The sequence below is a fragment of the Lynx canadensis genome, chromosome C1 (genome assembly GCF_007474595.2).
Source record: "Lynx canadensis isolate LIC74 chromosome C1, mLynCan4.pri.v2, whole genome shotgun sequence".
Taxonomy (NCBI): Eukaryota; Metazoa; Chordata; class Mammalia; order Carnivora; family Felidae; genus Lynx; species Lynx canadensis.
Window position 1 is genome coordinate 51,123,002 of NC_044310.1, and position 6,070 is coordinate 51,129,071.

Here is a 6,070-nt window from a genome sequence, read left to right on the forward strand (position 1 = left end):
TTAATATTTTATAACTTTTTGTCTATCAGTCTCAACTACAGCTTGGCTTAGACAACCTTCACAACAGGATAGAAAGGAATATATGTATCTTTATCAAAGTGAGGCTTGGTAGGAAGGTCTACATTATTACAAGAAATTTAGTGACTCCTCTGAAAACACATCTGGGATCTCCGGGTGTCAAGTGAAAACTGAAAAAAAAAAAAAAAAAAAAAAAAAAAAAAAAAAAAAAAAAAAAAAAAAAAAGAGGGGCGCAGTGCATATTGGGTCTTGTAGTTCCGCGCCGAAGGAGGAGGCGTGGTGTGGCGTTGCATGCTGGGAGTTGAAGTCCAATTGTTCAGCGGGAACTCAAAGCAGACACAATGTGGCTTGTCTATTAGAGACACTGCTTACAGACACATACTTTCCCTTGGCTCTGCGCTTGCCGTATTGGTGACCTAGGGGCTGGGATGGCAAAGAGCGGGGAAAAGGGATGGATGAAGTGAGTGGGTCATGGGCCTGTGGGCGGTTGATATTGCTACGGCCAATCAAAAGGATTTAATGCCCCGGAAGTGGCTGACATACTGGGTTCGAAAGGGAGGCCTTTCCTCTTACTACGGTGGCCGGGAAGCTCGGGATGCCTGTGGCTGCGGCGCTGAGGTCGGAGCGTCTGCGTGTGTGAGGGCTGCTTTTGGGGCGGCTGCTGCTAGAGCTGGAACACTTCCCGGGTTGGTGGCTCTTGCACATTTTTTACACCTTTCCAGTTCTGTTTCGGTGAGGGGCGACTTGAGCCTAGCGGAGTCAGGAGAAGGTTGGGACTTAGCGTCTCTGGTACTCAAATGACCGGGTTTGGGGGGGACCCACCTTCAGTGGAGATCCTGTGACCAACCGTTTACGCTCTCTGAGGGTTTTGGCACCTCCCTCATGTACTTTTTAGTGTAATTTGCCTTCTGACCTCTTGCCCTACCCGGGCTCCAAACCTAACTAACCGTAAGCCTTCCTGTGGGCTGCTTGTTCCCCCCTCTCCTTGTGGCTTTTTTTTAGGTATTCCAGATACGACCTCTTGTCCACTAAGCTATCACATCCGTTTAACTTGTTTCCATTAAAAAAGAAAAGGCATGAAAAAAATTAGATTCTCAAGATCTCAATCTTATCATTCCTAACACCTTATCTCCTTTTTGGCCTTCGTTACTGCTGCAGACCTTAACACTCGCCTGAATATCTTAATGCCTTTCCCTCCAGAAATTAACGTTCACTCTATTTGGTTCTTAGTCACCCTCAACTCTAACACCTTCATCTACGTCTAAGGGCTTCATAGGCTGGAGGTTCGAATACATTCTTATGATGACTGGTGAATGTGAGAGATTTCAGTGGTCATCTCAGCATGACTGCTTATTGAGTTTATATTTCTTAACATTTTTTGGCTTACATTTTCATTTTGTGTTATTTTCCAAGAGGTTTGATGCTACCTTACAGTTAAAGTAGAATACTTTGTCCTACAGCTTTTTGTATCTGAATTACTTAGGTGGGATTTTTTCCCCTCTATTCCTACTCAGAATATGTGTCCCTACTGGAATTTGCAATGATTTTGTGTCAGTTAATGGACACAACGGAGTGCTCGTTCCTTCTTGCTTGCTTGTGATTTGTAATTAGATTATGAGTCATTGAAAGTACCCAGAGGGATTGGAAAAGCTTTGAAAGGTAAATTCTATGTATGTTCCAACTTACAAATTAATAAAGCCTGTTTGCTGAACAAGGAAGATTCTAATTCTAAGAGTTTCTAATTGGTCTAGTAATCTGATATTATATTCAATTATAAATTAATTCTCTGTAAAATTTGGGGAATTGTTTAAAGTTAATAAGTAGTCAGTATAAGGAATTGTATAGTTTAGTAAAAAAAAGTTTAAAAACTACTTAACTGATATTCTTTCTGTAAAATAGAATGCAAATATGTTGAAAAGTTTATTTGTTGTAATTGTTCATGGTGTATTTTTATATATTTTGATAAATCTGGTAAAACAGCATTGTATACTATTCATTAATGTTTTGTAGACAAATTTTTGTACTTCCTGGCTTTATGGGGACTGTGTAGCTCAAATAAGTCTGCAGCTTTTCTTCTATTCTGATTATTGCACTATGGAAATCCTAACAGTAAAACTTTTGTTCTTCTTTAAGCATTTAAATACAATCTGTATATGTCAGTAAAATATTAATACTTGTACCCTGTCAAATGGGAATTATTCCTAATCAGAAATGGTTTCAGCCATGCTTACAATTTGGAGCTAAATATATAATATTTCAGATGTAATTCACTCATAGAATTCTTGATTAGATAAATGTTAAGGGGCTAGACATTACTCAAACTTTATATTCTTCTTGAGATTTTATTGATTTAGTAGGCATTCACTGAATATGTCTTACTATTTAGCGATCATGACAAAATCATCAACACATTTATTGAGAACATCCTGTTGTTCTCAGCTCTGTAGTAGATGCTATTAAAGCATTACTGCACTTAATCAATATAACAACTTCGTGAGCTGCTGAATATTATTTACATTTAGCAGACTGAGAAACTGAACCTCAAAGAGTTCAAGTCATTTAGTCCAGTTCATTTTGACTCTTCCCACTCAACCACAGCTGCCAAGATGTATTCTCTACCCTGGAATATATAAGGAGCATTAATTCAGTAAGTATTTATTGAAGCAGCTGTTATGTACCAGATAATCTTCTAGGTGCTGGAGATATAACAGTGAACAAAAGAGACAAAAGTAAGCTCTTGGGGAGCTTACACTATAGCAGAATGTATGGCATGTAAACCTTGCCTTCAAGAAGGAGCAAATATAGCCAATATGCATTAGATTTTATGTATTTTAGAATGTTAAAGTTGAAAAGAGAGATTAACTAGGAAAGATTTAATGAAGAAGGGATTTAATCTAGAACTAAAATAGCGTATATAGAATTGGTAGGTAGAAACGTGAAGAAAAGTGATTTTAGCTTGAGGCATAAAAATAATAAAATTCTGAATTGTAGGGGAGACAGAGGAGAGGGAGGGACAGATAACTGGACTGCTTTTCAGTAACTTGCACACACAAGTGCACAGTATTGGTTGAATTTGAAGCAAATGTTTAAGTGAATGAAGCTATGACAAGAGTTCAGATATGAAGCAAAGAGGGATTAGATAGATCTACTGTTATTATAGTGGGACTGGAAGACAGGAATGCATTTGATAGCTGTTGATGAAAGAACCAGTAGGTTCTGTTAATTATTAAATATTGGGAGTAGGGTGGTGGCCAAAGGAGAAGGGAGGCTACATTACCAAGTTTGAACTGATTGGACCCAGGTATGTTGTAGATTTATTTACTTATTTCATCAAATCATGAGGTTTTAGAAAAAATTCCAAGATACACCTTTGTTTATGAATCACTATGAAAGAAGAAAATATTGCCAATTAAACAAAGATCTTCAACTATAAGTTGTATTCATTTTCAGAGTTAAAATGTGAAAATGTGTGATCTAGAAATGATGAAATAAAATACTCCTTATAATGGTTGGTGGACCTTATAACCATTTTCCCCCCCTGTTTATAAATAAACTTGCAATCTTTGACATGCATTCAGTTATTTAGCATTTATTTATTAACTGGGCACTCTTCTCGATCACAATGATGAAATGGCGAGCTTTATCACAGAACTACCCTCATAGAACTTACTGTGTAACAGGGGAGGCAGACATAAATCAAATGTTCAAAGATATTTAAAGTTCCAGCTATTGCTATAAGAGAGGACTTGATGTTATACAGAGGAAAAACTGTTTACAAGAAGGACAGCAGTGTGGATGGGAAGAGGCCAGATTGGAGATGATTATATCTTGGGCCAGATGGTGGTGAAGATAGAAGTGATGGATTTAGAGATATTTAGGAGGTGGAACTAGGTGATGGATTGGACATGAGGAAAGAGGAAGAGGAAGGTGCTGCCACCACTAGGTTTTTGGCTTATGTAACTGGATGGATAGTGGGATAGTTCACTAAGGGAACACTGTAAGATGACCAGGTTTGGAGGGACATGGTTTATTTGTTAATATTTTTTATGGGGGCATTAGTTTTCAAGGTTAATTGCTTATTCTTTTTTTTTCTTTTATGTCATTGTTTTAATTAAGTATATTTGAGGAATGATGTACCTGAAATAAATTTTTTCAGTTTTTTTTTTTTTCTTGAGAGCAGGGATAAAGTTCTAGATGAAAGCATGTTGGTATTCGTTTTGAATTTATATGTAACATATTCAGCCATATATATGAATAGGTAACTGAGTACAGTTATATATGATCTTTATTTTCACGTGGGATTTGGCAATACATTGGGCTTCTGGTTAAATTCTAGCTTTTTCATTCAGTTAGTGTATATGTAAATTTAAATGTGTATTTGGGAAGAAAGGCATGCTTTTGATTTTTCCTTGAAATGGCTCCTTTGTGTAATTTTTCATAAATTTTGAATTAGTACAGTTTATTTTTAAAATTTTACATTTCATAGTAAAGCAGTAGAAGAGCAAAGAGCATGGGCTCTGGAGTCAGACTGCCTGGATTCAAGATGTGTTTTGCTATTTACTAGCAGTATAACCTTGTAGTAGTTATTTAGTCTTCCAAGCCTTTTTTCCTCTTAATCTGTAAGATGAGGATAATAATAGTATCTGTATTACAGAGTTGTTAAAAGGATTAAATGATATATAATATATGCATAGGTTAACAAAATTACTGATACAGAGTTTGTGTTTATTTTTATTAGAGATATATGGTCTGAAATTATCTGTATATCTGTATTTACATTTTAATTTTAGAGATCCTTGTAACTAATAGATCCCAATTGGAGAAAAAATTTGTTTGGCTAGTCATATTTGGATTTGGAATAAATATTACTTAGCATAGTTCTGCTAATTTATAATTGTCCTAGATGACTTACCACATGTCATCTTTTAAGAATTTTCGTCAGAGATTATGTTTAGTCTACAGCTATCATAGGAAACTGATGGTGGCTTGGTTTGTAATTACTTATTATTTGTTAGAATTAGTACTTTTATTTTTAGCCAAACCTTTCTGAACTTCATACTTGATTTTAGCACTTATGGATAGGATGAGTAAGTAGTTAGACTTAATATAGCCTGATCAGCTACATGAAAATAAATTTAATTTCCACCCTACTTTTTCTTCCAACTTTTTTCTTTTGAAAGTTTCAAACCTATAAAAAAGCTAAAAGAATAGTACAGCAAATATCTGCACATCTTTTACTTAGATTCACTAGTTGTTAACATTATACCTCATTTGTTTTTTCTCTCTCTAAATACACACACATGCATGCTTTTTTTTTTTTCATGCTGAACCATTGGAAACTGAGGTTGGAGACATCATGACACTTCACTCCTAAATTCTTTGCCATACATCTCGTATGAATTAGGACATTTTCCTACATAGCTATAATGCTGTGGGCACACCCAAGTAATTTAACCCTGATTGATATTATTTAATGTATAGGCCATATTAAAAAATTTGAATTTATCCAAATGTTTATCAGTAATCTCCCTTATAGCTTAAAAAACATACTGAATCCAACCAGAGATTATGAATTTTCTTAGTTGTCATGTTTGTTTTATTCTTCCTCCTTCCTGTTGTGTTTTTTTTTTTTTGTCTTTTAAGACCGACATTTTTTTTAATTAAAAAAATTTCTTTTAAAAAATATTTATTTATTTTTGAGAGAGAGTGACAGAGTATGAGTGGGGGAGGAACAGAGAGAGGGAGAATCCAAAGCTGGCTCCAGGCTCTGAGCTGTCGTCAGCACAGAGCCCAGCACAGGACTTGAACTCATGAGCTACGAGTTCATGACCTGAGCTGAAGTCAGATGCTTAACCGACTAAGCCACCCAGGCGACCCACAAGACTGCTATTTTTGAAGACTCTAGGCTATTTTGTTTTGTAGATTTTTTGATTAAAATTTTTTTTCTTAATGTTTATATTTTTGAGAGAGAGATAGAGTGCAAGAGGGGGAGGGACAGAGAGAGAGAGGGAGAGACAGAATCTGAAATAGGCTCCAGACTCTGAGCTGTCAG

General features: G+C 35.8%; 1 protein-coding gene across 1 annotated transcript in view; it reads left to right on the forward strand.

Moving 5' to 3' along the window:
• Positions 1 to 579: 579 nt before the first annotated feature.
• Positions 580 to 6,070, forward strand: part of ATG4C (autophagy related 4C cysteine peptidase) — a 91,645-nt gene continuing 86,154 nt past the window's right edge. The window contains 1 exon segment of the mRNA XM_030326092.1: positions 580 to 704. The gene's annotated coding sequence lies outside the window, so the exon portion shown is untranslated.